The sequence below is a fragment of the Meleagris gallopavo genome, chromosome 1, assembly GCF_000146605.3.
Source record: "Meleagris gallopavo isolate NT-WF06-2002-E0010 breed Aviagen turkey brand Nicholas breeding stock chromosome 1, Turkey_5.1, whole genome shotgun sequence".
In the NCBI taxonomy this organism is placed as follows: domain Eukaryota; kingdom Metazoa; phylum Chordata; class Aves; order Galliformes; family Phasianidae; genus Meleagris; species Meleagris gallopavo.
In genome coordinates, this window is record NC_015011.2 from 177,078,343 (window position 1) to 177,089,400 (window position 11,058).

The following is an 11,058-nucleotide window of genomic DNA, read 5'->3' on the forward strand; positions in this document are numbered from 1 at the left end:
GGCTGCGGCCGGGGTGTGGGTCCTCCCGGCCCGCCCTGCCGCCCTCAGAGGAAATCTCTGCGTGCTTACAAACGTTTGCTGTTGAAGTCTCCTCGTACCTTACTGTTCTTGTCTTTACAAATGGAGAAACGCAGACCGGAGAGCTCCTTCCCACAGATCGCAACCCGACTCAGCCACAGACTTAGTAGAAACCTTAATTTCCGTCCCATGCTCTAATTATGGGAGGTTTCCTCCCACCTCGCTGTTACTTTTGTGGAGATGAAGTAATCTCCCTCGCGCCATCCTACGGAGCCGCCCGTGTGCGTGCGGCCGTGGCTGAGTGCCAGGAGGTGATTGGAGACATGAATGAAATCCGGGGCCGCGCTTGAGGTTTGCCGGCTGAGCGTAGCCAGGGTGTGACACAAAGCTACTCGCGGGCTCTGCGTGTGTACGGCTCTGCTGGCCTCTGATGCTCTGCTAATGCAGTTCATAAAGATTTTTTCAGGTTCCCAGCAGAAAATGGGCTAAATTTCTGAATTTTGCATGTGATAAATCCTGTACAGAAATACAAGCCTGAAAGGCTATTCTGCAGGTATTCTGATAAAATATGATAAATTTACTTACACAGAAGATTCTGGAGGAACAGACTGTGTCACTTTCTTGTTTATGTTTCAGTAAACCTTCATGACATGACCTGTAAGTGGGTCTGGTCATCTGTAAGTTTGCCTGGTCATCTCACTCAATTTGCCTGTCTGGTGGTCTTCTGTGACGGACTGATGGCACCGGTGGGACAAAAGAGGGGCAGGTCATGTCTTCTACTTGGGCTTGTGCAAGGCCTTTGACATGGTCCTGTACCATGTCCTTCTCTCTAAAATGGAGAAATATGGATTTGAAGACTGAAGTATTCAGTTGATAAAGAATTGGTTGGATGGACACAGATAGATGGATTGTAGTTAAGGGCTCTATGCCTAGTTGGAGGCTGGACATGAGTAGTGTCCTCCAGGGGTCCATTTTGGGACTGGTATATTTTAGTGGTTTTATCAACAACATCAATGGTGGGATTGAGTGTACCCTCAACAAGTTCGATGACACCAAGCTGAGCGCTACAATTGACAGAATAGGAGGAAGTGATGCTATCCAGAGGGACCTGGACATTCTTAAAAAGTGGGCCTATGAGAACTGGATGATGTTGAACAAGGCCAAATGCAAGGTATTACATATGGGTCAAGGCTATCCCAGATACAAGTACAAACTGAGAGAGCTCATTGAGAGCAGCCCTGCAGAGAAGGACTTAGGGGTCCTGATGGACAGAAAGCTGGGCATGAATCAGCAGCGTGTACTTGCAGCCCAGAACAACAACAGAATCACAGATCACAGAATGGCCAGGGTTGGAAGGAACTTCAAATATCATGAATCTCCAACCCCCCTGCCACATGCAGGGCCACCAACCTCCCCATTTAATACTAGACCAGGCTGCGCAGGGCCCCATCCAATCTGGCTGTGAACACCTCCAGGGACTGGGCATTCACAACCTCTCTGGGCAGCCTCACCATTCTCATAGTAAAGAACTCTACCCCCCTCTACTCTGCCCTCATGAGGCCCCACCTGGAGGACTGTGCCCAGGCCTGGGGCCCCTAGTACAGGAAGAAAGTGGAGCTGGAGGTGGTCCAGGGGATGGCCATGAAGATAGATACAGGCTGGAGCACCTCTCCTATGAAGAAAGTTTGAGGGAGTTTAGCTTGTTTGGCTGGGAGAAGGCTCTAGGGAGACCTCATTGTGGCCTTCCAGTACTTGAAGGGAGCCTATAAGCAGTGAGGAGACCAACTTTACACAGTCTAATAGTGATAGGACAAGGGGGACTGCCTTTAAACTAAAAGAGCGGAAATGATATTAAGAAGAAATTCTTCACTCAGGGAACAGTGAAGTGCTGGAACAGGCTGTCCAGAGAAATTGTGGATGCTCCATCCCTGGAGGTGTTCGAGGCCAGGTTGGATGTGGCCCTGGGCAGCCTAATCTGGTGAGTGGCATCCAGCCCATAGTAGAGAGGTTGGAAGCAAATGATCTTTGATATCACTTCCAAGCCAAACCATTCTATGATTCTGTGATTCAAAACAGGATCTGCTCAGTTTCTGAGCGTGTCTCATGCTGAGTTTGTATAAGCATGATTTCACAGTGTTCAGTGCACAGTGGTAGCTTTCTCTGCTTTGTTACTCTGCAGAGAGGTTTTGAGACCACTACTAACAAAATTGAAAATGTTTGTACCCTTAGTCCCAGACATGTTGATGTTACTTTAGAAATATCGGAGTGTTGTCCAAATGTAACAAAGAGTATTAATTTGGAAGAGGAAACTGGTGAAAAGAGGAGTAAAGAATTAAGACACTTGCAGTGCTACTTTGCTGCTTATTATGGGAGCCCTTGCCAGTGACTGAGGAGTGTATGAGTCAGTTGAAAGCACTGCGGTGCTGCAGAAAATGGTTTGCAATTACAAGAATACGAGAGAGAGTGGAATTGATTTCTGCAGTACTTTCAGTCACAAGAGTTTCACATTAACTTTTTTTCCTTTGTAAACTGTAGTTCCCAGTGAGTTTATCTAAGGGATCTTTTGGACCCCATCTCTTGATTCGAGTTATGTAACCCGTAGTACCTTTGTAATTGATTAAAATTTATTATAAGCATGGGTTAAGTTTGCTCAAATGTGAGCTTAAATGAAATGAGCTGCTTGATGTCACTGCATTGCTCATTGGCAAAACCCCATTTCCTCTCCATTGACTTTAGTAGCAAATTGCTTCCAAATTAAAATAGAAGCGTGGGAGTCAGAATCAAAGATTTTTCAGTCTTGTGATCACAAACCCGTAATGCAGCAGTGGTACCTGCAAGGAAGAGTCGCAGGAGCTGCTAGTCTTCTCTCAATAGAACAGTCAGGTCAGGACATCATCTACATCCAGAACTCCTCACACCTCTCTCTGCCCTCCCATTTTGTTCACCATTGCATGTTCACAGCTTTCCCACATCTCTGTTGTTCAGATTTTGAAGAAATTCAGGATTTCAATGGCTTGTCTGGGACTTTCATATGTTGCACAACCCTTTCCTGGTAAGGAAATGGAGGAAAAATTGTAATTTATAACTGACAGTACAGTGTAATAATACAGAATCAGATAAGTTTGTAAACAGCACTTTTTCTCTTACAACCATCCATCCTCCTGTACATATGAACTCTGATTTCCCTTCAATCTTCTTTATGTAGCTGGTAAATCAGACTTGCTTTTGCAACTTTGCATTTCATCATCTCTTCTGGTGTGTTTTTTTTTTTTTTAATTAAAGAAATGCACATTTCGAAGTTTCTTTACCTTCTCAGTTATGCTGGATGTTTAGTCTGCTCTTTCTGCCCTCCTCTTACTATCTACAGATGTTTTCCACAACTTGTGTTATTCTCTGCGTGTTGTTTCTGCATGGAGAATGCCTTTTCTTTTCCTGTTGTTGTCCAACAAGCTGCCCTGCTTTGCAGCCCAGGGCACTGATGCATCTTGGACTGGGAAAGCTGTGTATTATGCATTCCTCCACAGAACCCACTTCTCTCAGGTAGCCCCTGCTCAGTGCTCCCTTGCTGGCTCATTCACATCAGGCATGCTGGAAAAGATAATGGATTTCAGCAGAATGACTGAATGCTTTTTGCCTTTACTTTCTAACTGGTGGTTTTCTCTAAGATCCTATTATTAAGTTTGCTACCAACTGGCAACCTTCTTCAATCTTCTGAGTACCTTTTGCAAGTACACCCTCACCCAGTTACAGTCCCTGTTTTCAAACTGACGTCCTTAACACATGGAGATGTTTCATCAGCTCTCACTTTAACCTCCCACTGACATTATTTTCTCTTTTCAGCCATCACATTTTGTCCAGTTACTTTTCCAGCTCAGAACCTTGTGCTGCTTCTGCTGTGATTTGCGTAGAAAAGCCTACATACTTTGTGACAAAGCTGCTACGACAATGTACATTTTGTTAATTTATGTTACCACAGCAACTGAGTCATGCGAAAATGTAATGTCACGTTGTTTGATGCTGTATCTCAGTTTGCTCAAGGAAACAGGCTCTGTGTAGAGCTGCTGTGAAACCGGGACTGAACTGGTTGGATATCATTTCTGTAGTGTGGGTGTGGGGGGTTGTGGCAGAATGGATGCACCCTGTAGGATCTTCCAGCAGTCCAAACCTGGTTCTGATCTGTTCTGGGAGGAAATGCAGACATGCTGGAGGAGGGGGCTTAGGTCTTGACAAACACAAATCTGGTCCAGGAAACAAAGCACAACCTTGGGGGACAAAATCAGACAAACTCAGAGATAGGAGCAATAGATGAAAAAGTTACTGTCAGGAAGAAGTGCGGAGTTGACTGTAAGCTGCTGAATGTGAATCAGCAACATGTGTTTGTGGGGAAAATAGTAAAAATCCCAGGCAGATATGCATGCGGGAAGAGGTCCATGCTCAGTGCAGTGTTGTAGGAGATCAGTAACGGAGCTGGGTTTGTGCACCAGAGCCCAGAAGGTTGTGAACCAACAGGAGATAGTGCAGGTGGCAGTAACAGTGAGCAGAGGGCTGGGGAGACCAAAGGGGCCGGAGGTGCTGGGTACAGAGGACAAGGGAAAGATGCTAAGAGTCTTCATGTGCTTAAAAAGCCATTGAGAGAGGAAGGGAATGATCTATTCTTGGTAGATAAAGTAAGCTGTAATGGACTTAAATTTCATCATGGAAGAAAAGCTTTTTTAATGGTAACATTAGTGAGGCATAGCGTTATGTTGCTGAGAGTACAGTCTTATCTCCATTACTGGATGTCTTCAAGTATGTACTGGACAAGTAGTAAGTACTATTGATCTGACGTTGGAATTGGAGGATGGATTAGATGACCAATCAAGGTCCATCCCAGGCCTATCTTTCTGTGATTACATGTACTCTGAGGCTCCTCATTAATCACCATTCTTTTACCCGGTCCGGTTTTACATTCTGTCTTCATTCTAATACCCCCTCAAGTCATTCCTGTGTCCTGTGCAAAAGATATTTTGTCCCATTTTCCTCAGAATATAGTCTGAGGCAGTCCCGGCAGCCTGCAACAGACTCAGGTTGGTGATTTGTACTGCAGTGAGTTGCTGAGGTAACTGATAATTTACTGTGAGTCAAACATACAAAAAATTATTTAGATTGCTGTTTCAGTCTATTCAAACCCTACACAGTATTAACATAAATTTAAGCTCTTTAGACATATACTAGATAAAATTACTCCATTTGTAAAATGTATTTGTAACCCAAAACCCATCTCATGCACACTATCTTAATTTCCTCTATTTTCACTACCTTGAACTCAGAGGCTTTAGTGAACAGTGCTATGTTCTTTATTTTCTAGGCAAGAGTTTTTATTTATTTATTTTTTTTTTTTTGCAGTTATGTATGTTTAAAAAATGTAGTTTAATAGCCACATATACATTTCAATTTAACATAAATACCTTATACAGTGAGCACTGTGCATTTATTTACTTGTTAGATCTGATCAACAGACAGCAAGCCTGATAGGTTTTCTGTTTCTCTCCCTGTATTATATGGTCTACAAATTGTTGCTGTTACAGGCTTAAATCAGCATGTCACTGAAAGCAGACTCGCACACGTTTTGGGCACCCTGGAACTGCAGTAATTGCTAGTGCTTAATACATTGCTTATAGAGCTTTTAAAGACAGTGTACATCAGGAGTTAAAACTTTGCAAGATAACTTTGCAAATTGGATAGTCATTTTATCCTTTAAAGAATGAGGATTTTCTTCCTGTACTCAATGCCCATTGAAGATTAGAAGTGTGCTTTTGCACACATAGCATGTATTGCCTATTTCATTTACCTGCACAGGGCAATATGATTTCACTTGTACTGATCACTGTATTCAAACTTTTGTGGAAAAAGAAGCAGGGAATAAAGTGGCAAAATGTCATGATAATACTGGTGGCTTTTTTCTTTTTCAGGGTCGTGTAAACCAAAATGCAGTGATTAAGAACTATTCATCTCATGTGAGGCAAAGGGCACTGGAGTTATAAAGAAAACATCAGTGTTCAGCAGTGGCTGCAAGCAATAGATTTTTAGAGGAAAAAAAAAACATCATAGAAAACAGGAAGCATCAATATGGTACTGTTCAAGTATCAGATGCTCCAGATTTTGGATGCTGCAAGCAGTTCTTGCCTCCCTATCTCAAAAGGGACACAGAAGAATGGTGGAAGAGGAATGGTCAGGGGTGTGGAGCAGCTCCTCTGTGAAGTGTGACTGAGCAGGCACTCAGCCTGGAAAGAACAAGAGAGAATCACAGAGTCATTAAGGTTAGAAAAGAACATTGAGATCATCTAGTCCAACAATCAGCCCACCACCACCATGCCCACTAAACCATGTCCCTCAGATCCACACTTACCTTGGGTCCAAGAGAGATCTGTGAATAATGGAGGCCTTGAAAATCACAAGTAATGTGTAACTGTTTTGTGTCTTTGATTACGTAGGATTTAGCGAGGATGAGATGAAGTTGTCAAATGTCAGGTTTCAGAGCAACAAAAGGAGTGACACCCTGAATCTACCAATGCTTTCAAAAGGCAAACGTATTCATGGAATAAGAATCCCTCTAGCAAGTTCCTAAGGCAGCCCCAAGCTGTTAGCTCCCTGCTGGCATCTATGGGCTTGTTTGGTTTGAGTGCTTGGCAGAGGACTCCTTCAGGTGGCTGCTGCCAGAGGAAAGTGCAGGGCATGACCAAGACCTCCATCCCAGTGTGGCTGTTTGTACTACGTTGTTTGTTTGCTGAGAGAGCTCTGAATGCCTTTAACTTCTCCTGGGCTGTGTTCCTGCAACCTCACAGCACTGTGGGAGGCAGCAAGGATGGGAAGTAATCAAAGGGATAAGCAGGAGGCAGAAAGCTGTCTTTGAAGAGTCAGCATTTCGGGGGGTTAAAAAAAGATTGCCACATACATCTGTGGACACAGACAAGTGCAGGCTTCATTTTCACCTTCCTCTCAATCATGAAAGCTAATCAAAGTCTTAAGGCACTCTGAGGCCACAGAATGGTATTGCTAGGACGAGGTAGCCAGGGGAGAGCTCTTTGGCTGTGTTTGTGCGAATGGAGCAAAGCAGCCTCCGTCTTGCATCCCAGAGCCAGGGTCTCTGAGGTGGGCTGGGGTGGGCCACATGCTGCTCACAGGCATTCCAAAGCTCCACAGGAAGCAGAATTACTCACTGTCAGCAAATCCAGCAGCATGACTGGAAACTAGCCTGGGAATCTTCTTCCCAGCAGAGAACGGAAAAGCAGAAACCTGACGTTTGCAAAAGGCTGGCTGACAGGAATATTAAAGAGGCTTTTGCTCAGCTGGATGTGTGTGTGTTGGCTTCTGGGGCCCAGAAGAACGGGAGGGTTGTGGCGGCTAATAGAGGCTTGTAGGAAAGCTGAGACACTGCACAACCAGAGGAAAGCATTGCTGGGAGTTCTTGTGCCAAAGGTCCCCCTTAGGCTGCAGAAGGCGGTGACAAAACTCAGAATTAGCCTAAGAGCTTTATCTCTCCTTTAGGAAGCTCTTTATTACATCATATATTCATAGAATCGTGGTATCATTTGAGTTGGAAGAGACCCTTAAAGGCCATGCAGTGGCCCAACTCCCCAGCCATGAACAGGGACAGCTACAGCTAGAACACGTTGGTCAGAGCTCTGTCCCGCCTGACCTTGAATGTTTCCACATACAGGGCATCTACCACCTCCCTGAGCATCCCGTTCAGGTGCCTCACACCCTTATTGTAAAAAACTTCTTCCATACCTACAGTCTAAATCTGCCCTGTTGAAACCATTTCTCCTTGTCCTATTGCAACAGACCCTGTTACAGTGTCTGTCCCCTTCCTTACAGCCCACCTTTAAATACTGGAAGGACGCTTTCAGGTCTACCTGGAGCCTTCACCAACTCTCCCAGCCTGTCCTCATGGGGGACATTCCCCCATGAAGAGGAATTGTCTTGGACCACATAGAAAATAGATAATATACTTAATGTATATAAGTAACAAAACTTATTTTATTATTTTATTAATGAAAACATTAAAAAAAGAGAGGAACAAGAAAATAAAACTAGTGGGATATTTGACCTTTTTGTGAAACTCACATATCAATGTCTGGTTTGATGGAAGTGGTTGCAATTCTTAGTGATCCTGGTTTCAGCCCAGGCAGTGCCAATCACACACCCATATTCAGTTGCTGTGTGTACCCAGGGCCGGGCTGGGATTCTCTGTGGGGAAGAGCTGCTGCCATGATGGTGTGGAGCCGGCGGTGGGCCATACTGCTGGCTGTCCTGGGCCTCTTGCAGCCTTTGAGCCACTGGTTGGGCATTCCTGGGCAAGGTAATCTTAGTGATCTTTTCCAACCTTAATGATTCTATGATTCGATCTTTTTACTGCACAGCAAGATCATCTCCATCTAAATTAGTTCTAAGGCTGTTTGCCCTACCTCTTCTGGAGAACACCTGGTGAGAGAGATGCCATACGCTCTACAGGCAGAATTCTCCTTACTCACTGTTCTGTACTGTTAAAGTCACTTCTTTGGTAACTGTCAGCATGGGATTAATTGTCTAAGCGTAGAGGACTTAATGGTATGTATCTACAAATGCTGTTGGCTTCTGCTAGAAGAAGTGGAGATCTGGAGCTAGCATCAGTTGTCTATGGGTGTTTAGAGCTGTCAGATGTGAACAGACTGCTCCTAATGTCTAACCTTTATCTAAAGCTGTTTGTCTCACCCACAGGACCAGGATGGAGAACATCCTGTGTCAGACTCTTTACCATTGTTTGATATTTGCTATCATTCTGCCTCTCTTCTACAGGCAGAACAAATTATTTCTTTAAACTTTCTGTATTCTCACATCACCCTTTTTGTTCCTCTTTGGACTCCTTCCACTTAGTTCACGTAGTTCTCATAACAAGGAACTTGAAACTAAGCATGTGGTAGAAGAGAGACTGTATGGCATTAAATGTACACTGTGGGAACCCCAGTTTAACTTTTAGGATGGAAAGTGAGGAACTTAATCAGAGGAAAAGCCCTCTTCCATTACATCACAACAGGAACAAAACTTTACACTATACACCACGCAACTGTGTGGTTTTGACTTCAGCCTACATCTGCTGCAAGTCTGATGCTGGGCGTCAGTGAGCCACAGTGCCTGCTGGGAGAGCATTAACATCTGCAAGCATCACGCCAGCAGGAGTGTGCTGGTTGTTTGGTGGTGATAGACACAATGTTTTAAAAAAGATACTCAGAAAAATAAGATGCCAAAAGTGCTCTTAAGAAAGTTATCTTGATTGCTAGTTTAAGGAGGTATTGCCTTCATTCTTGATGTCGTGGAGTAAATTTTCAAGTTCACGAGTGTGGGAGGAACATTGAGTGAATTTTTTACATGTATCTAAAAGGCAAGTTGATCTAAAAATATACTCCATTGTAGCTCAGTGATCAGAAATATTACCCTTTTCAGTTCTATTTTTATAAACAGCTTAAATGATTTATAATGGTTTCTTTAAAAAATTCTTATTACTATTGTACATCTTAACATAGGGGATAATTGTTTTTGAATCTTCCAATTGTTCATGTGTCAATCTGTAAGAAACTCAGAACAGTTCTGTGAAAAAAAAAGAGATAACTTCAAGTGCAGAGAGCTGTCTGAGGCCAAGGGTAACACAATGAAATGCAAATGACCAAACTGATATTAGGAATGGGAGAGAATGCACGAGTGTCTGCGAACAGTGTCTGTGGTAAATCCATACCACTTTGATCTTTGATTTTATGACCAGTATAATACTATATTAACCATATATTGTACTATAATACAATATATATTTATATATACACACACACACATATATATATATTAACCATAGTTCACATTTAACCTGGGACTCTGGATTCTTCTGCTTCTTTTAAGTATTCAATTATTATTTATTGTTTCTATTAATGTTACGTTTATAAACCTATTAGTGCTAGATCAAGGACTTGCTGTACTAGGTATCGGCAAACACAGGCTGCCAAGAGAGTAGCTCCCGATTTAGAACACATGAAGATACATGGATACTACAGTCAGGGCCATGTGGTCTGAACAACCATTGGTTTTAGAGATAGTAAATGAGATATTTCAAGATTTATGTGTAGACAACCCCTTTTTAAAAGTGACTTTTCTACTGAAACTGACAGGATGAGAGGGAATGGCCTTAAATTGCACCTGGGAAGTTCAGGCTGGTTGTTAGAAACAATTTCTTCTCAGGAAAAGTGGTGAGGCACTGGCACAGGCTGCACAGGGAGGTGGTAGATGCCCCATCCCTGGAAACATTCAAGGTCAGGCTGAAAAGGGCTCTGAGCCACTGGTTTGAGCTGTAGATGTCCTTGTTCATGGCTCAGGAGTTGGACTACACGGCCTTCACGAGTTCCTTCCAACTCAAAAGATTCCATAACTCTATTATTCTATGCCAGTAGTGCTTTTCAAAATGTTTGTTAGCCATGCTGTAGGTGATTTGTGATGAATGACAGTCTTTCTAGGTGCAGTGAGGAGCAATGCACTGAGCAAACTGAAAATGCAGCTCACTGCTTAGCACTCGAAAGCCAGGATTTGGAAAAGGCTCTGACTCTGGTTCCATTTTCTGTTGTGAAATGCCAGGTTAATTTTAATTACCGCTGCTGTTTTTTACCTAGTGTTTGTTCTATTTGTAGTTGATCTGAGTTCAGTGAGTGGTACCAAGCAGGGCTCTGTGTTTTTGGAAGATTTGTTTCTGTGTAGACATACTGTTGTGTGAATTCTCGCTGTCTATTAAAAAGCCACAGGGTGAAAAGATTAACATGTTCAAGAGGTTTAATGATTTCTGATTTGATTTTTTCATGCGTCCCACTGAAAATTAGCAAGCTTTATTGCTGTGTGTCAACATGCAATATGCAGAATTACTTATGCAAAATACATTATGAAAGGGTGGCACCTTAGGCAGAGGTTAAAAGACAGCTCAGAAGTGCTTTCCCAACCCTCATATACTTGCCCCACGTTCGACCCTAAAAGCTGTGATTAATTGTG